Source organism: Macaca thibetana, chromosome 5, assembly GCF_024542745.1.
Source record: "Macaca thibetana thibetana isolate TM-01 chromosome 5, ASM2454274v1, whole genome shotgun sequence".
NCBI classification, from domain to species: domain Eukaryota; kingdom Metazoa; phylum Chordata; class Mammalia; order Primates; family Cercopithecidae; genus Macaca; species Macaca thibetana.
Genome location: NC_065582.1, coordinates 12,717,763 through 12,745,537, shown reverse-complemented (window position 1 = coordinate 12,745,537; position 27,775 = coordinate 12,717,763). Strand labels below are relative to the sequence as shown.

The 27,775-nt window shown below is 38.0% G+C and overlaps 1 long non-coding RNA gene across 1 annotated transcript; it reads right to left on the bottom strand.

The window, feature by feature from the left end:
- Nucleotides 1-152: 152 nt before the first annotated feature.
- LOC126954514 (uncharacterized) lies at nt 153-26,318 on the bottom strand. The gene is made up of 4 exons (XR_007725623.1): nt 25,942-26,318; nt 10,451-10,893; nt 8,823-8,961; nt 153-3,013 (listed from the first exon to the last, which is right to left on the bottom strand). It is a non-coding gene; the product is annotated as an uncharacterized LOC126954514 (long non-coding RNA).
- Between the last annotated feature and the right edge of the window lie 1,457 nt (nt 26,319-27,775).

The window sequence follows — 27,775 nt, the reverse complement described above, 5'->3', positions numbered from 1 at the left end:
ATCTACGCATTAACATGGTGAAAACTCAAACATAGAATACTGAACAAATAAACATAAATTAAATAATATGCATACTCTCATTTTATTTTTATAAACACTGAAAATAGACAAAAATGTTACATTATATTTTTGGATCAATTATAGAGTAACAGTATAAATGCATATGTGAAATTAATAAACACTCTAATGATATAAATATATCAGGATATGAATGGAGGGAAGGGAGGTAACCAGGGAAGAGTAGCCAAGGTACTACAATTCTTTCTGTAATATTTTATAGCTTTAGGCTAGGCACAGTGGCTCATACCTGTAATACCAGCACTTTGGGAGGCTGAGGCAGGTGGCTCACTTTGAGCCCAGGAATTTGAGACCAGCCCGGGAAACAGAGTGAAACCCCGTCTTTATAAAAAATACGAAACATTAGCCTGGCATGGTGGTGTGCACCTGTAGTCCCAGCTAGTTGGGAGGCTGAAGTGGAAGGATCACTTGAGCCTGGGACATCAAAGCTGTAGTGAGCAGTGGTCACAGCACTGCATTCCAGCAGGGTGACAGAGTGAACACTGTCTCAAAAAAAAAAAAAAAAGGAGTTGTTACAGTAAACACTACATGGTTTCCCTCCTACATGTCTGTAAAACGCCGCCTTTGATTAATAAGCAAGGATACATAGGAGTAACACTTAGCTCATTTAAACCAATCAGTAAACTAAGAGATGAAGTCATTTCTATTTTGTTGCGTTCAGAAAATAATTTTCCTACCAAAAATAAGACTTGTCTAAAATAATAATAACCTGGACAAAATGTGGCTGATGGCTTAATGAATCTAATAGCAACGATTAGAGATTCCTTTGAAATTGATAAATTATCAAATTTATGTATAATGCTTCTAAATTTATGTTTAGGTAAAAATTATAAGACTTGTTTTAGAGAAAACCGAGGGTTAAAATTGAGTTATTCTATTAAAACATGTTATTTAAAAAAATAACTTGTAATCATTTAAATAGTTGAAACACAATGATTTTAATTTACAAAATTATTTATCTTGTAAGTAACTATGATTATTTTCCCTAGACTTCCAGCTGCACTTTCAACTACGAGTTCAGATATTAGCTAGTGCCAACATTTCATATTTATAAAATCGCATGCACCCTGTTGCCATTTAGCGTAGTGAATACCCATTTGTAAACAAAGTGGTGATACATTATGATAGCCAAAGGGCAAAGCTTTACCTGAACAGAGATTCATCATTTTTTAATGCAGCACAGCTTGATACTTGCGATATCATCAAGCACTCTGAAAGGTTCTTGTCAGAGATTGATGACCTAAACAATTACTGAAACTTAATAACAGCGTTAACAACTGCAGGTCGATCTCACACACCACAAAATAGTGCTTGTGTTTTTCTCCATGCTTCTTTTTAGCCAAGTTATATTAATATTTTGACCAGAGAAAATGTTGGACAAAGTTACAGTTTTTTATTATTCCATATTAATAATCATAGAGGGCATAGAGATTGCTGTATTAGCAGTACCACAGCAAAAATAATTCACTTGCAAAGCAACTATAAAACATTATGCAACAATTCGTTAATGGGTTTATCAAGATAGCTTTACATTGACTCTCTGACACATGGAAAGCACTAAATGGAAATCTAGAGAGAAAATAATATGATGCTGGCCAGTATGTTTTAATGTTAATTATGTCCAAAAAGTTTATGTAGTATTTTATTCATGCCACTGGTAACATATGCCTATGAGATAACTGTATCAAAAAAGATGATTTTCTGGTTGTCTTTTCTTTTTCTTTTTCCAGAAAATGCTTTGTTTCCTATTATGAATTTGATAGTTTGATGAAAGCATATTTTGTTGGAAGGTACCTCTACTTGAACTAAAAAAAAAGTCCATGTATATTTTATGTAGCTGATTTCAATAATGTCACTGAGAAGTATTAGAAGTAACGGTGTGACTCCTATGAACCAAGCATTATTAGCTAAAGACACAACTTCTGCAATACTCCAAAAGCAACTGAACTGTAACCACCATGGTTGATTCACACTCAGTTCATAACTTATTGTTTTTATCCTTTTTCAGAGCTCTGTGCATGTACATAAAATTTAAGAGCACAATGGAATAAAATACAAATCACTGAGTGACTATTTAAAATTTAAATTTTGTTGTGAGCATTATCAACAAAGGCGGGCCATTAAAAAGATTATTTCTTTACTGGTGAATTAATGATTGAAGGACAACCAGTGGAAACTATTCTGCAGACAGGCCAATAATGAAAATATAGCTAAAGCAGTAAAGCTTGCCAACTACTGATGAGACTCAGGAGAAATTTCTTAACAGATGTTTCCCTGAGCAAATATATACTTTGCCTACTCTGATTATGGTGGCCTTGAGAATTCGTGATTTGATTCAACACTCAGCTACTCTTCAGCAGCCTCATAAAAATATGACTCGTACAAAGGATATATTCTATATTTTCCTTTCCTAAGAACCAATATCTAACATATTTACAGTTTTCAGTCCCATATGGTGAAGCGGTGGTCCAACAGCACTGTTTACAACACTATAATTAAGGTGTGTCAGCATTTTATTATGAAAGGAAGGAGGCAAAGCCTTTTTGGATTTTTTTGTGTGTTTTCATTTTATAAGCTTCCCTTAGTTGAGTGCCCACTGACTGCAAGCCTGCTTTGACCTTTCATTTGCTTCCTGCTAAGATTTTTTTTTTTTTTTTTTTTTTTTTTTTTTTGAGATGGAGTCTCGCTCTGTCTCTCAGGCTGGAGAGTGGTGGTGCGATCCCGGCTCACTGCAAACTCTGCCTCCTGGTTCAAGCGATTCTCCCACCTCAGCCTCCTGAGTAGCTGGGCCTACAGGCGCCCACCACCATGCCCAGCTAAATTTTGTACTTTTAGTAGAGATGGGGTTTCACCACGTTGGTCAGCCTGGTCTCGAACTCCTGACCTCAGGTGATTCACCCAAAGTGCTGGGATTACAGGCGTGAGCCACTTGTACCTGGCCGAAAGAGGGGGAAAAAAAAGCAAAACAAAACAAACAGGAAATTGTTACTGATAGATACTTTAATCTTGCAGATTCATGTCTAATCATTATTATATTCTGAAGACTTCTTTCTTTTTTTTTCTTTTTGAGACGAAGTCTTACTCTGTTTCCCAGGCTAGAGTGCAGTGGCGCAATCTTGGCTCCATGCAACCTCCGCCTCCCAAGTTCAAGCAATCCTCCTGCCTCAGCCTCCCAAGTAGCTGGGATTACAGGTGTGCACCACCATGCCCGGCTAATTTTTTGTATTTTTAATAGAGACGGCATCTCACCATGTTGGCCAGTCTGGTCTCTAACGCTGGACCTCAGGTGATCCACCTGCCTCAGCCTCCCAAAGTACTGGGATTACAGGCATGAGCCACTGAGCCCGGCCAAGACTTCTTTCTAGAAGGAACATGAGCAGGAAAATATTGGAGAGGTTTGTGATAGCAATAAATGTATACAGAGAAGAGTGAGGGAGTCCCCATTGCTGAGTCTCATTATAATGCCTGTCTTGGGCATCTCTGCATTTTTACTAATATCTATTTGTATGTATTAAAGCCCTAGTAGTTTTAATCCTTTATTTCTAAAAATCTTTCTCATTGCATACAAAATTGTCTAATTTTGTATGCAATGAGAAATATTAAAATATGCACTTACTAGTTGTGGGACTTTGGGCAATTTGTTTATTTGTGCCTCCACCTCAAATTCTCTGAGTATTGAATGTAGATAGGAAGAATATCTACTTCATCAGACTGCATGGAAATTAATCCTGCACGTGTTCATGCTCAGTGTCTGGCATATGATTTTCACCCATATCCTCTCCATCCTTACCTACTACGACTCCATTGTAGTTACCAGCAAGGTCTCCCCATTCTGCAGTTTTCTGGCTTAAAGTGCAGGTATTGAACTCTCTATCCAAAGCCAATCCTTGATAAACATTCTAAACTGTTCTTTTTTCTTTGTGTTCTAACACAAACTACAAATTAACCAAAGCAATGGTTAATTCGATTAATACATTATCCTCTAAGATTAATCATTAATAGGCCGGGCGCGGTGGCTCAAGCCTGTAATCCTAGCACTTTGGGAGGCCGAGACGGGCGGATCACGAGGTCAGGAGATCGAGACCATCCTGGCTAACACAGTGAAACCCCGTCTCTACTAAAAAAAAAAAAATACAAAAAACTAGCCGGGCGAGGTGGCGGGCGCCTGTAGTCCCAGCTACTCGGGAGGCTGAGACAGGAGAATGGCGTGAACCCGGGAGGCGGAGCTTGCAGTGAGCTGAGATCCGGCCACTGCACTCCAGCCTGGGCAACAGAGCGAGACTCCGTCTCCAAAAAAAAAAAAAAAAAAAAAAAAGATTAATCATTAATAAATTATCCTCTAGGCTCTGCGAAGGGAAAAGACCATGTCTATTTTACTGACATAGCGCCTCATGCCTGGCATAGAGGTATGTGTTTCATAAAATATTAGTCTTTAGAGCTATCGAATAGATTTTTTTCATTTGTATCCTCAAATTTAACAGGCAACAGATTCAATAACATAACGTTTAGAAAACTAGCATTAGTGCATTATAATCTCAGAATCTAACTATTTCAGTGTGTCCTGATAAGCAAGAACATTCAGATCTTTCAAGTCAAGGATTTGCCTCTTACTAAGAGATAATTCACATGTGCCATCCTCCCTTGCCAATTGTAACATTCTCAGCCGTGGAAAGCTGCCAGAGTCATTAACCGGCTCTGCATTATGCTATTTCTCTTGCTGTCTACCCTGTCACCTCCATGCTTTCTTCAGTCTTTCCTCGCCTTCAGACCCCCCTCACACATATGCTATCAGTAACCGGTGCCTCGTCTTCCTCCCGCAGCCTAACAGGCTGCTATTCTGCTATTGCCCTCCTGGGAGCGCTGCTGGACCGTGAGCCCGCTCTGGATGTTTCCAGCCGAGTTCCTGCCAATCTCCAACCAGCCCAGGAAGAGAAATAACGCACTCTGTTAGAGCAACGGTGTCTGCTTTTAGCCGGTGCTATAGGCCATGGATTTGACTTCTGATTCCAAACGACAGCTTGTTTATGTGAGATACAAATGCTGGGCACCCTAAAAGTAGCTAAGTTCTTTTTTCTAGGTGGTAGTTTTGCAAAGCACATGCATTATCAATGCAAACCTATTAGTCTTAGCTCTTCATTATACAGGACGATGTAAGCCTCATTTTTGACTAAATTTTATTAAAACACTGGTGCTTTTTTTGCCTTTTAATTCATAATATTTTAAATACAGATGAAATAGTAACCAGTTTGTTAATTCTATCATAGAATTATGTATTAACAACAGTTTGCCTCTGCATTTCACTGCATTAGTAGTCCTCATAGTAAATATTGTCCTAAATATCTAAATATGTGTCTTTTAACATTTACATAGCCAATGAGCGTTGTGTAGCTCTAGAAAGGTTCCTTTTGGTAACTTCAATCAACGACACTGTGCAGCACTTAGTATCCCTGTCACATGTCTTTGCCTTTTCTTCCTAGTAACAGAGTGTCTAAATTTGCTCCTTTTACATATTATATTTATTTACAGTAAACCATATTTTAATTTTAAATACTTTTAAATGTAAATATGGTTTCTGTTGTCCACATGGTATCTGTGGTACAAATGAGTTAGTTGAATTAAACAAGACAACATTTTTTAAAAGGAATAAATATTCTTTCATAAGTGAGCTATGTATTATCATGACTATTGCTATGGAAGTGCAAAAAGCAGACTAACATTTCCAAAACATAAATAGGGTAATGCCACATCCTTGCTAAAATCTTACAGTGACTTCCCACTGAAATTAAAACAGTGTGTAAAATTTTGCATGGTTTACACTATGGATGTGATGTACGCCCCCCCACCTCACTCTCCAGCGTCTTCTTGCTGTGTCCTGCGTTCCTTTTTCCTGCCCTACACCCAACTCCTAAGCTCACACTGCGATGCTCTTCTTCCAGTTCCTTCCAAAGTATGAGGCCGCACCTGCTCTGCCTCAGCCCTTGCACAGTTTCCTGTATCTAGAATGCCTTCCCCGCCCTCTCCTGGCCAACCACTCACCTCCTTTCAGGTCTCAGCTTAAATGTCATTTCATCAGAGTCCCATTCTGACTTCCCCTCCACCGCCGTCCCTCATAACACCCTCTGCTGCTCTGTCACAGCACCTGTCATATTTGTGGGGTTTGGTAGGCAATGGTGTGAGTAGATGCCTCTCACTTCCACTAAAGTTGAAGTGGGGACCATAGCTTACTGTGAAAACTTGGCTTGTAAACAATGGCTAATTAGGCTCATAATGGCCCTCTGCTAACTTTGTGGCCCTATTTTTCTCATATGTAAAGTGTGATGATGGTTCAATGAGTATATATACATATTATTTATATATATACATTTTTATAGATGACATATATACACATCGTGTATAGCTTTGGAAAAAATACCTTTAGTAACTTTTATCAATGATACTGTGAAGCACGTCATGGTGCCTATCACATATGTTTTCACATACTGTGTATATATAATATGTATATGAGAATATAAATAAATATACACGCATCACTTATAAAAGGTCCATAGTAATTATTACGCAAGTGCTTACTTATATGGTATTTTGTTCATTACCAAATGTCCAATGGCTACCACATAGTAGCCTTCGAAAAGTGTCGTTAACTGAATTCAAGAATGACAATATTTTCCCTGTCCTTATAGGAAACTAGATACCAAACATTTCTAATCCACTGGGACAAGAATCTTAATTTTCTTGAGAGTTGTGGAGTAAGAATAGCAGTGAGAACAAGTGGGATGGGGAATGCAGAGGACAGACCTTTGAAATCCGTTTCCATTCCCCCTCGCCATTCTCTTCTAAACTTCAGGGTTCAGAGCAAATCTGGTATATAATCAGGTTATGATCTGTGATGGCTATTTAATGCAGTTGTTTATCTAATATCTTTTGAGCACCCACTGTGTTCTAGGCATGATTCTAACTGTCACAGCTATAACATAGAATGAAACCAACAAAAATTCCTACGTTTGCAGAACACGCCCTCAGTAACAGTGGGAATTAAATGAGAAATCTTTAGCCCATTCCCATCTCTTTGTGGATTTCTAAAGTAAATGTGATGGAATATCTTAAAACTCCTCCCTGGAAAATTTCAGACCTGTTTACTCAAGGCTCCTAAAGGACTCTGGAACTTCGGAACTGAGGTCTGGAAGTACAGTCATGGAGAATCTAACTAAATTAATGAAGCGTTTCCCAAAGTGTACACTGTAGTAATGGGTGTTACTCAAAATGCACTGTCTATGGACAAGTATGAAAACAACGGTTTAAACAAGAAGCTTTTTGATAATTATTATTACAGCTTTTCTTCCTTTGTTGTGATTCACTTTATGTTAACTCTGGGACTTTTCTCACTAATGTATCTATTGAAATACCAGTTCCGCTTTTTCCTACTGTGTGCACTTGGGCAAATTACTAAACCTTCCTGTGTTTCAGTTTCCACATCTATAAAATGGGAATTATAACAGTTTTTGCCTCATAACATTATTCAGGATTATATGAGTCAATACATGTACATTGTTTCGTACAGAACTTGGCACAAGGTAAGTACCTAATAAATGTTATTTTTATTATTATTTGTTTATTATTTATTTATTTATTGGAGACAGGATCTCTTGCTCTGTAGCCTAGGCTGGAGTGCAGTGGTGCAATTGTAGCTCACTGCAGCCTTAAACCCTGAGCTCAAGCAATCCTCCCACCTCAGCCTCCTGAGTATCTGGGACTACGGGTTCATGCTGCCGTATGCAGCTAATTTTTAAATTTTTTGCAGAGACAGGGTCTCACTCTGCTATCCATGCTTAAGTTCCTGGCCTCAAGTGATCCTCCTGTCATGGCCTCCCAAAGTTCTGGGATTACAGGTGTAAGCCACAGTCCCTGGCCAACATTTGTTATATGTGTCCTGATTACACTGATAAAGTCTTTCTTACAGAAGTTGATTTCTATAGAATATCCTTGAGAGATATTGAACTTCATCAGGACATAAAACATGCTGAAAAAGCCAATGAGGTTCATTCTGGCAACTTCAAAAAGGAAGCCTAGGACAAGAGATTCAGTCAAATCAGCCTTTGTAAGGAAGGCAAGCGGGGGGGAATCAGTCACCCACACTACAGCCAAGTGTGAGGGCCACTATCGTAACAGGAAAATCCTGTTCTAATCCAGACAAACACAATGACATTATAGTAAAATGTATTTGCACATATTATGTGGCAAATGTCTGCACAGGCTGTCTACATTTAAGTGTAAGAGATCTAATATTACCCTAAGATCTTTCATGCTTTCTCCAAAAGTTGTGAATATGAACATATAAATGCAAATAGAATCTTTACAGTGACTGTCACTAACCCTTAACCTGGTTTCTATATATAATTAATGAATTTAAAGTGAATACTCCACATCTATATGACATTTAAAGCAATTATTCTCTTGTCTCCTTCCCAAGGAACTCGTTTAAATTCCTTACTCCCAGATCTCCATCCTATGAACTTTAACTTCCAAACAAGCCACCAAATATAACATAAACATCTTGCAGGTTGCTATGGTTTCAATGTTTGTCCTCTCCAAAACTCATGTTAAAATTCAATTGCTATTCCAAGAGTTTTAAGAGGCACGACCTTCAAGAAGTGATTAGGCCATGAGGCATCCACTCTCACAGGTGGAATCGGTGCCTTTATAAAAGAAAGAATATGGCCCCCTCTTGCTTTCTTGCCCTCTCTTACCTTTCTGCCATCTGCCATGACATGACACAGCAAGAAGGTCCTTGCCAGAAGCCAGTCCCTCAGTCTTGGACTTCCAGTCTCCAGAATCATGAGCCAAATTACCCAATCTCAGGTATTTTGTTATAGCAGCACAAATGGACTAAAACACAGACAGAAAAGATGTAGATAAAGTTTTATATCTTTCATTTTCTTATTTTCTGTACCAAATCATTATAATAGCCAGGGTGGTTGAGAAAAAAAGAGTCAAAGGTGTAAATGAGTTTGAGAATAGAAGTCAGATAAGGAATCCGGAATCCAGAAGCACAAACATTAGGAATCAAAACAAGAGAAGTAAGAATACAGAAGCAACAGAGATGAAGGCTTGGTTATGTGTTTATATAGGGTTTGGAAAAGAGCACAGATTGATAGCTTATGCCTGCTTTAACTTGTCATACACCCTGGCTTCCCCTATGTGGTCTGGGGTATATAAGTCCCCCTGTAAACCTGTGCTTGGGCTCTGCCAACACTAAGATACCTCAGACCAATCTTAGTGATTGATAACCAAAGATGAACTACATCCTATCTGAATGAGGAAGAACATTACAGGGCTGTCGCTGGAAATATTGGAACCTCTCTATGATCAGTTATTGCCAGTGATTTCTTTCTCCTGCTCTTCTATACTCTTTACACATATTAGAAGCTTATGAGTAGATCTTTGGGATATTTGTGAGTCTTATTAAATCATTGCACTAACTTTGCTGAAGCATTTTTCTCCATTACTAATATCAAAAGCAAACTATGATGTTTAGCTCTTTTGGTTCTCAAGCTCTTTTGTCCCAGAAATGCAAATTATAGTTATGTACTCCTTAGATCTAAATTCTACTGCAACAAAAACCAGATACCTCTTCTGGTTCATTGTAACAATATTTTTTATCTGTCATATTCTGTTATGTAGTTGGGGTCAGATGGTTGTTAGTTCTGTGATATCATTGGAAGTACCCATTTTCAATAAATCAGACAATATGTGAAATAACGTGTAAAACGTTGCTCCATATTCTATTAAGGTTATCATATCACTTCTGAAGATTAATGTATATTGTTCAGAGAGATTTGGGAAAGGTGCGAATCTTCTAGATACTCATCAGATGTGAAGATGTATTTTCCCTGTGAAGCCATTGATATTCATGACCCCACATACGCTTACAAAAGCAGTTAGAGGGCTTCACCTTGAAAAGGTGTTTTTAAGTGCCAACTAATTCTTACACAAAAGGCCAGACAATAGTTGAAAACTCGACTCTAATATGTAGCCACTTTATTTTCCTTATTACCTAGATGGAAGAGATTCTTCTCTCATTAATGCTTGAGGAATAAATATTTTTAGGCAAGAATTAAAGGGACTAATGTATCAAATAATAAAAAACTTGCAAGCATAAGTTAAAATGTAAAATTTAACAAAATAATTTACCACACAATGAAAACCTCTAAATAAGATATCAGAAAGATGTTTTTTAAAAACAGCTTCTTCTCTTATCTAAGCCTTTTCCCCTTTTATTGACTTCTTTTTCAAGTAATGAGTAAGTCCTTGCTTGGAAGAGATAAACAAGCATAAATAAAACAAACACAATGAAAGTTAGTTTATGTATATATACCTTTGAATCAGATAGCATTGCCAGCCAATTGAGCTTTCTCCTGTGGTTTCTGTGGGGTCGATATTTTTCATGCTGTGTATGTGCATTTATCTTCCAGTTGATCTTCCATAATAAAATGAATCCCCCAAAGCTTCAAAGCCAATTAACTTACAGTGATATTTTTCATTTTTTTCCTTATGAACTTCTACTTCAGTAAAAATACAGTTACTGATAAAAACAACAAAATACAAAAAAAGGGAAGGAGCTATGCTTCCACCAGAATCTATATTAACACATCTGTCCAATCAGCCATGCTGTTGCTTAGCAGGCATCAGTAGATCATATGACCAGCATCCTCCATTTGGCCCAGTTTTCTCAAAGAGAAGAAATGATGCTTTCTTACTCGGGGTGAACTGGATCTTCCACACCATACTGTTAAAAAAATCAGCTAGGTCTTGCTATATCTAAAATACAAATATATTAATGAGTCATATACAATTATTGATTAATTGATGATAATATAATAAGGCTTTATTAGAACAGAAAAATGCATTACCATAATGTGTACAACTCAATCTCAAAATCACTTTGGACATGAACCAGCTGCCATTTATTTTCATGATTTAAGAATATTAAAAAAGGGGACAGTAAGTATCATAAACTTCATTCTGGGGGAATCAGAATCATCCACTTGATGAGTTTTTTTTTTTTTTTTTTTTTTTTTTTTGAGACGGAGTCTCGCTCTGTCACCCAGGCTGGAGTGCGGTGGCCGGATCTCAGCTCACTGCAAGCTCCGCCTCCCGGGTTCACGCCATTCTCCTGCCTCAGCCTCCCGAGTAGCTGGGACTACAGGCGCCCGCCACCTCGCCCGGCTAGTTTTTTGTATTTTTTAGTAGAGACGGGGTTTCACCGTGTTAGCCAGGATGGTCTCGATCTCCTGACCTCGTGATCCGCCCGTCTCGGCCTCCCAAAGTGCTGGGATTACAGGCGTGAGCCACCGCGCCCGGCCCACTTGATGAGTTTTATGAGGTATGATTTATAAATACACACTATGAGAATTAAGCCAAATATTTACTGCTTATAACTCTCATTAACAACAGATCTGTCCATGGGTTTGCTTGTTCCTGATCTAAATGTGGCAGTTCTCACTGTTGGGCTCTGTTAAATATTGTCGACTAGTTTGTTCAACCTCGATTCCACCCTATCTCTAACTGAGATCTGGGGAAACTAAACAATGTTTATCTATTGCACTAGGGTCCTTGATACAAATCAGATTCCTCAGATTAAATGCATTTGAGTGAGGTGTGGAAGGTGAAAGCGACGCCAAAACCATTTTCTTGTCTTTTTTTGATGTTTTTCTACAAAGAACATGGAAATTTGAAGATTTTCGGCTTCAATCACCGAATGTCTTTTTCTTTGCTTCTTTTGTTTTTACAGGAAGTTCTGTCAGAGGCAGCAGTGGCATCAGCCTTGAAATCCTCATCCTGCGTCATAGGCACTATCAAGCCCAGCAGCTGTCTAGTAGAGCAGGTCCCCTGTGGATCTTGATTGAAGAAGTCATTTCTGGTGGCGCAACTACAATCTATCCTTCCAGTATTCCTTAATGGAAGCCTACAATTTTCTGTGTTTTTTGTCTTTTATGTTTTCTCTTTTTTAAATATTCTTTTTTTATACTTTTTTTTTTTTTTTTTTTTTTTTTTTTTGATGGAGCCTCACTCTGTTGCCCAGGCTGGAGTGCAATGGCACAATCTCAGCTCACTGCAACCTCCATCTCCCAGGTTCAAGCAATTCTCCTACCTCAGCACCCCCAGTAGCTGGGATTACAGGCACGTGCCACCATGCCCAGCTAATTTTTGTATATTTAGTAGAGACAGGGTTTCACCATGTTGGCCAGGCCAGTCTCGAACTCCTGACCTCAGATGATCCACCCGCCTCAGCCTCCCAAAGTGCTGGAATTACAGGCATGAGCCACTGCACCCTGCCTTTTTATACTTCTATTTAAGTTCAGGGGTACATGTACAGGTTTGTTACATAGGTAAATGTGTGTCATGGGGGTTTTTTGAACAGATTATTTCATTATCCAGGTTTATTTTATTTATTTATTTATTTATTTATTTATTTATGTATTTATAGATGGAGTCATACTCTGTCACCCAGGCTGGAGTGCAGTGGCGTGATCTGGGCTCACTGCAACCTCCACCTCCCGGGTTCAAGTAATTCTCCTGTCTCAGCCTCACGAGTAACTGGGATTACAGGCACCCACCACCATGCCCAGCTAATTTTTGTATTTTTAGTGGAGACAGGGTTTCACCATGTTGGCCGGGCTGGTCACGAACATCACTCAGGTATTAAGTGTAATACTCATTAGTTATTCTTCCTGATCCTCTCCCTCTTCCCACCCTCTACCTTCTGAAAGGCCCCGGTTTGTGTTGTTCCCCTCTAAGTGTCCATGTGTTCTCATAAATTAGTTCCCACTTACAAGTGAGAACATGCAATGTTTGGTTTTGTGCTCCTGCATTAGTTTGCTAAGATTAATGGCCTCCAGCTCCATCCATGTCCCTGCAAAGGACATGATCTTGTTCTTTTTATGGCTGCATAGTATTCCATGGTGTATATGTACCACATTTATCCAGTCTACCACTGATGGACATTTAGGTTGATTCTGTCTTTGCTATTATGAATAGTGCTGCAGTGAACATATCCATGCATGTGTCTTGGTAACAGAACGATTTATATTCCTTTAGATATCTACCCAGTAATGGGATTGCTGGGTCAAATGGTATTTCTGTCTTTGGTCTTTGAGGAATCACCACACTGTCTTCCACAATGGTTGAACTAATTTACACACCCACCAACAGTGTATAAACATTCCTTTTTCTCCACAACCTTGGCAGCATCTGTTACTTTTTGACTTTTTAATAACAGCCATTCTGACTGGTGTGAGATAATATCTCATTGTGGTTTTGATTTGTGTTTCTCTAATGATCAGTGATGCTAAGCTTTTTCTCATATGATTGTTGGACACATGTATGTCTTCTTTTGAGAAGTGTCTTTTCATGTCCTTTGCCCACTTTTTAATGGGATTTTTTTTTCTTGTAAATTCATTTAAGTTCCTTATAGAGCTGAACATCAGATCTTTGTTGGATGCATAGCTGGCAAAATTTTCTCCCATTCTGTAGGTTGTCTGTCTATTCTGTTGACAGTTTCTTTTGCTGTGCAGAAGCTCTTTAGTTTAATTAGATACCATTGGTCAATTTTTGCTTTTATTGCAATTGATTTTGATATCTTTGTCATGAAATCTTTGCCCATGCCTCTCTCCTGAATGGTATTGCTTAGGTTGTCTTTTAAGGTTTTTGTACTTTGGGGTTTTACACTTACTTCTTTAATCCATCATTAGTTAATTTTTGTTTATGGCATAAGGAAGGGGTCCAGTTTCAATCTTCTACATATGGCTAGCCAGTTATCGTACCACCATTTATGAATAGGGAATCCATTCCCCTTTGCTTGTTTTTGTCATGTTTCTCAAAGAACAGCTAGCTGTAGGTGTGTGGCCTTATTTCTGCATTCTCTATTCTGTTTTACTGGTCTATGTGTCTGTTCTTGTACCAGTACCATGCTGTTTTGATTACTGTGACCCTGTAGTATAGTTTGAAGTTAAATAGCGTAATGCCTCCAGCTTTGTTCTTTTTGCTCAAGATTGCCTTGGCTATTTTGACTCTTTTTTGATTCCGTATGAATTTTGAAATAGTTTTTTCTAGTTCTGTGAAGAATGTCAGTGGCAATTTAATGTGAATAGCATTGAATCTATAAATTGCTGTGGGTAGTATGGCCGCTTTAATGATATTGATTTTTCCTGTCTATGAGCATGGAATGTTTCTCCATTTGTTTGTATCATCTCTGATTACTTTGAGCAGTCATTTGTACTTCCCCTTTTAGAGATCTTTCATCTCCCTAGTTAGCTGTATTCCTAGGTATTTTATTCTTTTCATGGCAATTGTGAATGAGTTGGTTCCTGAGTTGGTTCTTGGCTTGACTGTTGTTGGTGTATAGGAGTGCTAGCAATTTTTACACATTGACTTTACATCCTGAGACTTTGCTGAAGTTGCTTATTAGCTTAAGAAGCTTTTGGTCTGAGACAGTGGGGTTTTCTAGACATAGGATCATGTCATCTACAAACAGGGAAAGTTTGACTTCCTCTCTTCCTATTTGAATGTCCTTTATTTCTTTCAATTGCCTGATTGTCCATAACTTCCATTACTAGGTTGAATCGAGTGGTGACAGAGGGCACCCTTGTCCTGTGCCAGATTTCAAGGGGAATGCTTCCAGTTTTTGCCCATTCAGTATATATTGGTTGTGGGTTTGTCGTATATGACTCTTATCATTTTACGGTATGTTCCTTCAATGCCTAGTTTATTGAGAGTTTTTAACGTGAAGGGATGTTAAATTTTATCACAGGCCTTTTCTTCATAATCTTCTTGTTTTTGTCTTTAGTTCTGTTTAGGTAATGAATCACATCTATTGATTTGTTTGTTTGTTGATTGATTTGTATGTTGAACCAACCTTGCATCCCAGGGATGAAGCCTACTTGATTGTGGTGGATAAGCTTTTTGATGTGTTGCTAGATTCATTTTGCCAGTATTTTGTTGAGGATTTTTGTATCAATATTCATCAAGGGTATTGGCCTGAAGTTTTGTTTTCTTTTCTTTTTTTGTATCTCTGTCAGATTTGGGGTTTGACAGTAGACCCTGTTTTTACATTGAGTTCTGACTCATACAGTAGGACTAGAAGTAGTTGTACTTGAGAGATGGGAATTTGGGAGTGACTGGAAGACTAGTTTTGTGAAACAAGGATGATCCCAATGTCATTCAAAAATGGAAAATGTGTAGCACATGACACAGAGCCACTCATAGGATCCCCTTCAGTCACTTGAAATAAAGTGCCTACTGAAGGGAAGGTTTTGAAATGAAATGACCATTGTGATAGAGCATCCCGGAGAGTAAAAAGAATACAGAACTCTGGCTGTTTCTCATTATATTGGACAATTTTTAAATTAAACAAAATAAAAGACAAGCTCTGGGTTTTCAATTGTTAGTCCAACACATGGTTAGAAGGTTGGGAAACATCTATCATGATCTCTGGCCGTCACATAACCAACATAGCCAGAAATCAGACATGGAGTTTGATGTCCATAATTTGCTATATCACAACAAAAACTGAATGCAAAGCCTTTCCACATCTCTTACATCAAAGCTGGAGTATTTTGCAACAGAAAGTGGAATCCGGATGGGGAACATTTTGATGGATTCTGTTGAACCTGACCACTCTGCATCCCTAAAGACCAGTGAATATCTCTTCACCCACAGAAACGGTTCTTTCTCCCCTCTGTGATGGAACAAGCCCTGGTTTGTTCGGAGACCCTGGCCACAACTGCACCTCACAGACACTACCCCTATGACAAGAGTTAGATCCCAGGTTGTCCTAGGGAAGCAAACAGAATCTGACATGGAAAGAGTTATGTTTCCATATCAAATAGATCCATGATTTTGCTAATATATATATATATATATATGCTGGAAGCTGAAGGATATATGTAAGAATGGGTTCTAATAAGGATAGACGAAGGAAAAAGAAACATAGATCAGACAAACTGTATCAATATAGGTATACCAACCAGAGATTATAGACTCAATGTGCCAGCTGAATCTTCTCACTGTGGTATAAAATGTTGACTTGGTTAGTGGACTAAATGGTGTTCTGCACTAAATGAAGGTGACATGCCTACCCTTATTTAGTATAATACAGAAAAAGGGATTTTAAGACTTAGAATGATAAGAATGGAAAGAGTTTATTTTATGTACTAAATTACTCAATCTATAGAAATTTATCCTGAGGCCCCTCAGAGGACCCTCCATTTACCTAGGCAATTTAAAAATCAATTGGTAAACAAAAATAATTAAAGACAGAAATATGGGCCAGGCATAGTGGCTCATGCCTGTAATCCCAACAATTCAAGAGGCCAAGCAGGAGGATCATTTGAGACAAGGAGTTCAAGACCAGTCTGGGCAACACAGTGAGACCCTGTCTCTACAAAAAATAAAATATTAGGTGTGCATAGGGGTTTGCATTTGTAGTCCTAGCTATTTGGGAGGTTGAGCTGGAAGGATCGCTTGACCTAGGTTTTTGAGGATGCAGTAAGCTGAGATTGCACCACTGCACTGCAGCCTGGGTGACAGAGACAATTTGTATCAAAAAAAGAAAAAATAATAAAATAAAAGACAGAAATATGTTATAAGCCACTAGGGAAAAAAATGAAAAACTGTGAGTTTATACCAAAATATGTATCTCTATTATACTCATATTTAAAATATATATACTTATGAATACAAAATACATAAATAAATAAAGTAAATAAATAAGAAGATAGGGGCTCTTGTTTTATAAGAACACCAACTGCTGACTGATAAACCCCAGAGGGATTGCTGGAGTTGGAAAAAGGTCATCATTTTTGTCATCATTACAGTAAAGATTGAGATAGGCAGAAATCATCAACTGATGCTATAACTAGGGGGATAAATTTTTTAAAGAGGCAAAATATTTGTGTGATCTTAAATTGTTTTCCTATAGATTATTCATTACAATGTAAAAAAATAGTAACTCTATAGTATACAAATCAAATGCCTTGACCAGATGATAAGGATGCAAACGGATATTGTGTGACTCTCGATTTGATACCCTGAGAAGGCCATCAAGTCACAATATCCCTTATGTAGTATCCCAGTTGGGAAGACATAACCCAAATCTAAACATGAGTAAACATCAAAGTCAAAATGAAGAACATGCTGTTTTATTTTTTGAAAATGTGGGAGAGGACTGCACTCTGCATATAAAGGAGGCAAAGAAAGGCTTTAGACATCTTTCAAATTAAATGAATCTAAAAAGACATAATTAAGTGCAGTACCTACGCCTAGACTACATTTTATACTGGAAGACAAATTCAATGAAGGACGTTACTGGGTTGCTTGGTAAAATAGAATGTAGATGACAGATTAACATATGAGTTAGTATTACATTTACTGAAGGTGATAACCACACAGTTGCTACACAAGGATACATTTTTTTCTTAAGAAATGAGTACTTAGTGGGAAAGGACCAGGAGGTATGCAACTTATTCTCAGATGCTGAGGCCGAGACAGAGTCGCTATGATAAAGCAAATGGAGCAACATGTTAAGAAGCGAATCTGGGTAAAGGCTGTACCATTGTTCTTTGTATATGCCTATTTTTGCAACTTTGCTATAAGTTTGAAATTATTTTCAAATAAATTTAAAAATATATGTTAATAAAGATATACATAAAACACCATGAAAGGTACTATACTGGGTATCCTGAGTAGGTCAGCAAGGAAGGTGGAAAAGGCTGCCCTTGACACAGGCTTACTGACTTCAGTGAAGACAATTGGGTCCCAGAGTGGAGAAGACTAAATGGCAGCGCTTAACTGCTAGAAACAAGATGCTCACGATTACAGAAATAGGCAGCAGAGACAGAAAGATCATCAGAATAATTTTTCCCATAGGAATCTTTGGTAGTTACTAATTAACCATGGTGTCTCTTGGACGGAAATAGGCAGACTACTAGAGTCCTATTAGATCTGAATTTAAAGACTCTAGTGTTGTAAGCAGAAGTCTGATTTTCCCATCATAAAAGAGTAAAAGACCCTCTCCTCTAATTCTTAGACATAAACTACTTCTCAAGACCAAAAGTCCCTCAAATACAGAGTAAAACAAATTCCTAAGGAAAGACTTTTTGATATTGCCAAATCTTTTCTCTGGTCTCCCTGCAAAGGACACAGAGCCCCTTACCATGGGCCTGAAAAAGGAAATGCCCAGGCCTTTCAGGGATTACTGAGCTTGGACTAATGCGTGGGGTCGTAAGGACCCCAGTATATTACACATCTGTCTTCTCTGCCCAAGTTTAGAGTCACTGGAGATGTAGACAAAAGACATTAAAGAACATTTTTGATATCAATTAATACAATTGGAGATTTTTTGTCGGATATGGTCAAGTAGGTTAGGGAACTTATCATTCCAGGTTCCCAACCCCAGAAATACCCGGACCCCAGCATAACCTCCCCTCAAGCTCATATGTTATTACATGACAGTGGTCTAATTAACAGCCCAATTGGAGGCTATTACTTCAGCTGTCTAAAGGTTTTGCGACAGCCAGGTGGGAAGGGTTCCCTCGCAACACTCCATCTGGCCTGAGCACCGCGGTGAAGCCACAGAAGTTCATGCCATTTGCAGTGGAAAGGAGCGTGGCCCCTTCTCTTCCCTCATAAAACCCGGGATTCAAGCTGCAAGGTGGGAAGCTCACCAGCAGCGACTCTGGCTTTGCGGAAGGTCCCTGTTTTCGCTTTTTTCCCTTTTCACCTAACAAAACCCTTCCTTACTCCCCCTTCAAATTGTCTGCAAACCTAAATTTCCATGACCGTGTGGCAAGGTCCCTGTCTTTAGCTGAACTAAGGAAAAGTCCTGCAACACTTTGAGACTAAATTCAAGTGACTATTTTATGACCTGCTTGGCCACTTGGCCTTTTAATATGAATTGCTGATTAAATAAATTGACCAGACGTGGCATGATAGCCATTTGAATGGTTCACTGAATTTTTTTAAAAAGAGCTACAGAATTGATATTAAAGCAACAAATGGGCACTGTTTACCTGTGGAAGGCTGCAAATTCTGTTTCATTTTCAGGCCAGGGAATACGTGAGGAGCTATGAATCATGTTAAAGATATAAAGGGATTACTGATAAGGCATACATTTTTTTCAACCTAGCAGCTGTACAGAAAAATTTTCTTAATAATGCTTGCATTTAATTACATAAAGAGTGGTAAAGTCTCTTTCACTTTATCTCAGTAATGAAGGCTTGATTCTGAAGATAATCCAGACTCTTTCCCTGTCAAGGCCAGCATGTGGGTAACAGTGAATTCAATTCCCAGGCTTCACTATCCTTAGACGATAAAACAAGAATAATTTTTCACATGCATTATAAAGATGAAAAATAGTACCGTAGGGCATATTTTCTTTAATATACTCTAAAAATATAGAGATAGCATGATAGACAGATGTACAAAAGAAAAAAAATTAGCCTCTGAGCCATTTCTAGAGTTCACTGTAACACCATTCAACAAAAATTAAAAAACATGAAAGAGTCCGTTCCTTAAAAAAAAAAAATTAGTGTGTTAAATTTTCTAGTACTGAGGCTTATTTGTGTGGGATTTAGCCACAGCCTCTGATGGCTTGCAAGATTACTGGTTTTATGGAAATAATTAGGAAGCCCAGCTCTGCCTTGTAAACTAGAGTCTTGAGGTTAATTAAAGTAAAATGAATGCTGCGTAGAGGAGAACCACCAATAAAGCTTGACGGTCAGGTGTGTAGAATTCTGTCATCTGCTGAGAATACAGGCAAAGAAAGCCAGCATCATAAATTAACTGGGTATATGTTTAGACTTTTTATAATAATCTTCAATCAACCTTGACATTAGATACATTATGTCGATGGTATATAGTTGTATGCTACACTGATTTTATTCACAGTGTTTAGACATTTCCAAAATATTTCTATGGAGTCGTAATATATGGTGAATATTTTTCTCTATTTTTTTAAAAGAGAAACTGATGTAAAGCTTTTTGCACAGGCTCACTGATTTCAGTGAAGATGTCAAAGGTTAGCTAATTTAGTTGGCCACCTCTAACAAAAATTATATTTCAAAAATGGTTTATTTCCAAAAATCATTCAAAAAGATGGTAGCACTACCCCCAAAATAGTGCAAATGTCCTACCCCCAAAACAGTGCAAATGTCCTACCTCTGGGAAAGACTGAGAGTCAGGAGACTTGGGTTTAGAGCCAGAATCTGCCTATTCAAAGGAGAGTGAACTGAGCAAGTCTCCTAAACTTTCTGAGCCCCTGTTTTTAAAATACGAAATAGATACAAAAAGCAGTATCTTGTTGACTTCCTGAAGTTTTTATGAAGATAAAATAAGAAATATGAGTGCACTTTCTACTGTAAAGCACTATGTACATGTTAGAAATTTAGTAAAGAAAACATATTCCCTTTTTTCTTTTAAATAAGTAAGTTTTCTATTAATTTGTTATATGGAAGCAGCTTTGTGGGAGGCAAGGAGTTATCTGTTGTCTCTTTACAAATGCAGTAAGTTATAGCCCTCTGCCAGACAGTTGAAAGTTCACAATAATAGACAGAATAACACGAGATTTCATAAACTAACCTACAGTAGAAAGTAATGTAAGTCAGAAATGGATGAGTGTATGAAATGCCCATAGAAAGTACTATTTGTGAGATGTAGACACAACTAAAAAAATAATCATCTCAATCGTAGTTATTTAAAAGATTTCAGAAAATATGTAATCAAACTAAATGAATGTTAGTTTGCGGCAGAGTTTTAATAGTTAACACAGCTAACCTAGAGTCAATAGAAGTCTAAAGAGTATTAACTCTGTACTTAAGAGCCCTGGGAAGTTTCCTATATGGCAGTGAAAATGCAATATACCATTCTGGGATGCCAAAATGCAGAAATAAGGTAAAATAATATTACACTAGCATTGTATTTCTATCCATTCTGAAATAAGCATTGAGGGAGGAATGTGAGGGTTTAAGAGTATGAACTTTACAGTACGGATTTGTAACATCACTATTGACAGATCACAAGCATTATTTTCCTTAATTCCTAGTCTAGTATATTCTAACCAATATCTAAGTGAAGCACATGCATTCTATGTTTACACTGTGAAAACACATACAATTTAAAAGCTGTTGGAACCCTCAAAACTCTTTAAGCCTTGAGAGAAATGTGACTGTGATCTGAATCACATAGAATGTAGTTACAGCTTCTGCTTCTTAGATTATAGAATAACTCTCTTTCTCATTGCTTTTGTGTTGTAAATGACTAGGAGAGACCAGAGACTACGCCTCTTCCTCTTCTAATCATTGACTTTTGTTACAGATTAACTGCCTCCTTTACTGTCTGCACCTAATTCAGACCAGATCATGCAAAAAACCCCATGACTGTCACATGTTCAGTGTGGAAATCAAATATGCCTTTCCTGAAAGAAAAAGACCACCTCAACCAATCAGATCATTGTAACCATGCATTAAGCCTTATAGTCAAAGATGTTGAAATTCTGTTAAGCTTGCCTAAGTGTTATCTACATAGATGACCCCCAAAATTCCACATTTTGGAAAGCTGATTTCCATTTTTTGGAATCTTTGCTTCCCAGATGGCCATCCTCAAGCTTAGTGCTTGAATAAACTCTACAATTAATAATATTTTCTGAATCTCATTACAGTTGTCAATACTGAACACACAAATGCATAAGCACACCCACACACACTTCTTAATCAGATAAGAAATTAAATTGATTTTTCATGGTTGAATTCACTCTGCTCTCCAAGTGGTTACCTTTCTCATATAAATTCGAACCAAAATGGCTATGTCCAAGATTGTGCAGTACCAGGTTACACTAATCCCTGTCTGGATAATACTATAACCAATTAGGACTCCAAGTAATTTGAGAGTTTCTCATTTAAAAAAAAAAAAAACTTCAATAATTTCATTGAACTCATTATAATAGATCTAAAAACTGAATGAATCAGTATATTTTAGCAGAAAGTATCAGCATACAGAATTAAAAATAGCCTGAAGCATAAAGACATGATTTTTTTTTATCTTATCACAAGTGTAATGGCCCAGTGGGTTCACCTTGCCCACTGCCTAGACAGAGCCAATTTATCAAGACAGGGGAATTGCAATAGAGAAAGAATAATTCATGCAGAGCCAGCTGTGCAGGAAACTGGAGTCTTATTATTACTAAAATCAGTCTCCCTATGGGTTCGGGGGATCAGGGTTTTTAAGGACAAGTTGGTGGGTGGGGGGAAGCCAATGAGACAGGCGTGCTGATTGGTCAAGTAAGAGATGCTTCTTGTACTTAGTTCCTAGGTGGGAGCCACAAGATCAGATGAGCCAGTTTATCGATCTTGGTGGTGCCAGCTGATCCATCAGTTGCAGGGTCTGCAAAATATCTCAAGCACTGATCTTACAAGCAGGTTAAGGAGTGTCAGAATCTTGTAGCCTCCAGCTACATGACACTTAAACCGTAATTTCTAATCTTGTGGCTAATATGTTCAACCTACAGTGGCAGTCAAGTCCCCAGGCAAGAAGGGGATTTCCCTTGGTAAAGGCCTGTTATCATCTTTGTTTTAAACTATAAACTAAGTTCCTCCAGAAGTTAGTTCAGCCTATACCCAGGAAAGAACAAGGATAGCTTGGAGATCAGAAGCAAGATGTAGTTGGTTAGGTCAAATCTCTTTCACTGTCTTAGTTACAATTTTGCAATGGTGGTTTCATAAGCAGGCTAGAGATAGGTAGTTATGATATAGAAGGGCTGGGATCCCAGCTAAACCCCACCCTTAAGCCTGGAACCGCAGCCCTAAGTGAAAATAGCCAACCCCATTTTTCTGCCAAAATGTCGTTGTTTTTCTTTTTGGTCTGCCCTACCCCTATCCTGTGCCCATAAAAAGACTTCAGCTGGCAGAGCAACACAAGCAGCTGAGGATGAGGGAAACAAGTGGCTGAGTGTCAAGCTGAGAAGCATGCAGAGAAGCAAATGAGATTCAGAGACTACAGATAGATACAGCTAACTTCAGATGGCGAAGCTTCAGGGAAAGATGACCTTCCCACACCATCCCCTTTCCAACTTTCCATTCTGCTGAGAGCCACTTCCATCACCCAGTAAAATCCTCTGCATACACTACCCTTCAATCCATTCATGTAACCTGATTCTTCCTGGATACTGGACAACAACCTGGGTGCTGAGAGGGCAGGGGCTGCGACACTGCTGTGGGGCCTGCACAGAGCCTGCTCCTGCCAGAGAGGACCAACTGGCCGGTTCCAGCGTTCATTTGCTTTGGTCCCACACTCACTTGCTTGCATGCTCCCTCTTGCAAGGAGTGGACAGCAGCGGACTGAGTGAAATGAGTCATCCAGTTCCCACCCGTGAAGAGGGTCAAGGTCAAGGAAACAATCTCATCTCAGTTGTAGGGTCAATTCAACACCACAACAGTGACAGAATGTTAGCTCAACATCACTTTGAATCATTTTGGCTTTCTTTCTTGGTCAAAAGAGGACGGTCAAAAGAGGACTGCCAAAGAGGCAAAACACAACCTCACATAACTAAATCCCAAGCAAGAAAGAATTGTTGAAAGAAAAACCTTTAGACAAATAAAATTTAACAGAGTTGAATTGAGCAAAGAACAAGTCATGAACTGGGCATCCTCCTGAGCCAGAGTAGACCCAGAGACTCCAGCACAAGCATGTGGTGACATAAGACTTATGGACAGAAGGAAAGTGACCTACAGAAAATGGAAGCAAGGTACAGAAACAGCCAGGTGGGTTACAGCTCAGCATTTGCCTTATTTAAAAATGGTTTAAACACTTGCCCCCCTATGATTAGCCAGAACTCAGTGACTGGCACAAGAGTAGATTTGAGTCCATTTACACCTCTATTTAGGTTATAGTTCACTATGTACAGAGAAAGCCTTAGGCTCAATTTAAAATATGTAAAGAGGCAACTTTAGACTAAATTTCATTTAACAGAATGGAGTGGAAGCAAACACATATATTCCTTTATGTATGTTTGCCTTTAAAAGAGGAGTGAAATCCTTCTCAGAAATCTATCTGGTCATTTCCCCTTAGGTTTCATCTTCCAGAGCTGAGTCACATGCTGACTCTAGACAAATCACTAGGAAAGACAAATGAAATTGCCAAAACTGGCTTTGACCTGCCATGTTTCATCCATAGCAGTTCTGTTGTCAATCAAACGCAATAGGGATTCTGTTAACAAGAGAGAAAGGGAGTGAATTTGAATAGCCAATTAGTAGAGTCCACCTCCATGGATAGCCTCACTCCAAGACTGGTCTGAGCTCTGACTGAAGTGTATGTAAAAACAAGAGTATATTTAAGAATAAAGATAGGTCTGAAAACATTGTTCTGTAAAGGGCCAGATAGCAAATATTTTAGGCTTTGCAGGCTATGTAATCTCTGTTACATATTCTTTGTTATTTTTACAGCACGTTAAAAAAATGTGCAAAACACTCTTAGCTTTCCTGGCATATAAAAACTGGTCATGGACCAGATTTGACCTTACTGTGCCAGCACCTAGACAGACACATGATATAATCATTGCCTTTCATGCAGTTAGTTAACAAAAATTTATGGAGTGTCTAATACGGTCAGTCGCCAAACTAAGTGTTGGGGATACAGATCTGAGCAACATAGAGTGTATTCCCTGAAAAACCTCATAATGTAGTGGTATCTCCTCCCTCCCCACCCAGGAAAAGTCAAAATGTAAGCCTACCTTTCATTTTTACACAGTAAATATCCCAAACAGTTTTTTCTGCAAGTGTGGTGCATAATTTTACAGATAAATATTTTTAAAATAGTACAAAGTTAGTTACAAAGTTATTAAGCTGAGAAAATCACAAGTTTCTAAAAAAATTACACATATTTAAGGCATGTATGTCCTACCTACAAGGAATATATATGAAGGATACAAAGTAGCCAAAACAGCATAAAAATATCCTATGATACTGATGTAATTTCTAGCCCTGGTACTATTTCCTGTGTCAAAAAAACACACAACATATATATATATAAAATATATATATCAAAAACATATTATATATACATATTATGTATGTTATATTATACATACATAACATGTATAAATATATTATATTTATACATACATAACATGTATAAATATATTATATATTATATATACATTATATATATATTTTTGTCAACTGCATCAAAGGCAATGATTATATCATGTGTCTGTCTAGGTGCTGGCACAGTAGGGTCAAATCTGGTCCATGACCAGTTTTTATATGCCAGGAAAGCTAAGAGTGTTTTGCACACGTTTTTAATGTGCTGTAAAAATAACAAAGAAGAATATGTAACAGAGATTACATAGCCTGCAAAGCCTAATATATTATATATTATATATACATATTATGTATAAATAATATATTATATATACATATTATGTACAAATATAATATATTATATGTCTATGTTATTCATACATATATGCATATGTAATATATTATGATATATAATATATATTGTATCTTATAAAATATGTATCCTGAAACCTAATATCATGAGTTTTAAAACAGTAGTTGTCAAAAGAAAAAAATCTGTATACTAAACATAATAGAACCCAAGATTGTCTGCTATAAGTAAATTTCATCCAATTCTTAATGTAAGAGATTAACATTTTATTATGGGAATTTCAGCACCTTTAGAGGGATTTTGCAAAATCAGTATGGAAAACAGACAATCTTTAGGGGGAAAAAAAAAGCATTTAATCTGAATCCATCTGACTGTGTCAGTGTTTGAGGAGTATTTGAGCCCGATTTAAAAAGTCTTTACCAGTCTTACCTAGAATACCTCCTTGTACTTAAGAGATATTCTCAATCCACTGCCTTGAGGCCATCAGAGGATCCTTCAGTTACTTGTTCTTTTCTTCTTTTTCATGTTGACTAAAGAGGCACACTAAGCAGTCCTTCTAAGCAAAACGAAACAAAACAACAAAAAATAATCACCAAGGCATTTCTGAAAAAGAATCAAACTGTCCTTTGGAAAACTGAAATTGCACTTGGGAACTGCGTGTTTCTGTCTTTAAATGTAGTCAACAAAATTGTTGCTCGCTTAGAAATGATTTGTTTGTGATAAGTGAGCTTTCTTTCCGTAGATGAAGTCCCCAGAGTGAGTTTCTGTCACCAACATTTCCCTTCCTTGGACTTGAGAAATTACAGTCTGCAGATAACATACTTGCCTAAGCAGCACAAAAATGTTCCTGACTGCGAGGAACTTCTGAACAGCTTTGCGAAATAGGATTCCACGAAACTCCCTGGGGAATGCCCCGGAATGTTTATGGGGACCCTAATCCTCTGCAGATGCACATTAAAATTTGCAGCAGGTTTCTCAATGGGCCTTTCTGGTGTTTTTGTGCTGAGGAAGTTTAAGTCTGTCTTATGGTTCTAAATATCATAAAAGTGCTAAAGTATGAAGTGTTTATCATAAAATCTTCTGAACAAACATGATTTGATAGATCAGCTCTAAAAACATGTACAACTTTAATAGAAGCAGCAGGCTGGAGTCACTGAAAAGATTAGGGCTCTCCAGTCAGAAGATCTGGTTTAAATCTTGGTGTTGTTGCTTATCATCTCTGTGACCTTGTGCAATAATCCTTTAATGAATCTTTCTTTCCTCATCTGTCTAATAGGAATAATGTGAGCATCAAATATGAGCGTGCTTTCATTCATTTTGTCATGAAGTGAGTATTTGTTGAATCAGGCATTATGTGTGTGTGTCAGGCTCTAAACTGAAAAGGAGCAGAGACCCCCCTCTTAGGGGCCTGCACCTCTCCACACCCAAGCATGGAAATAAAGGGAAATCTTGAGCTCCTTCAAGGGAAATTCAAGTGCCTAGCTAGTCCTAAGAAGTAAATAATCAACTTGAAAAGCAAGAAAGTAATAGTAGCCTAAAACAACAGCCAAGAAAGCTTCAATCATGGGATGTTTGGTTCTCCTACAGAAACTGAAGATAACAACATATGTCTCTGAGTTGTTTTCCAGAAACCCAGACCCCCACCAAATGAACCTGCTGGCATGTAGACCTCAGATAAGAAGGAACTGAAGTCTGAACTCGGACCACTGTTCTTTGTTTTACATTTCATTCTGAGGGGCCAAGAGGGAGTCACATCCGGGAGCCAGAGCTAACGTTCCAATCTGCTGACCCCACATTTTTAAACAAGGTTTTTCTTACTTATCTAATTGCAAATTAGAAAATCTTTGAATCTATTTATGATACGTAAGCCCTCTCTCCCTTAAAGCTATCCATCTTTTTAAGGCCAAAACCAATGCAAATATATTGACATACCATGTTGCCTATAACTTCTGCTTTCCTGAAATTTACCCCGCCTTTAAAAACTCTTACCTGCAATCCATCAACGAGGCTGAGACTTAAGCGTGAACTGTCTAGTCCTCATTGCTTGCCGCCCTACAAATAAACACCTTCCTTTCTACTGATGCAAACTGTGGTGTGGCTATCTGGTCTTACTGTGCTGGACAAGAGGACCCCAGTTTGGTTCTGTAACAAGACTAGCTGCTGGGATACACAATAGGAAGACAGCCATAGTCTAGTCTTTTGAAAATAAAAGTGCCTGGGAAACTGTAATCTACACATGCTGGTTACCATGATAAGAAAAACG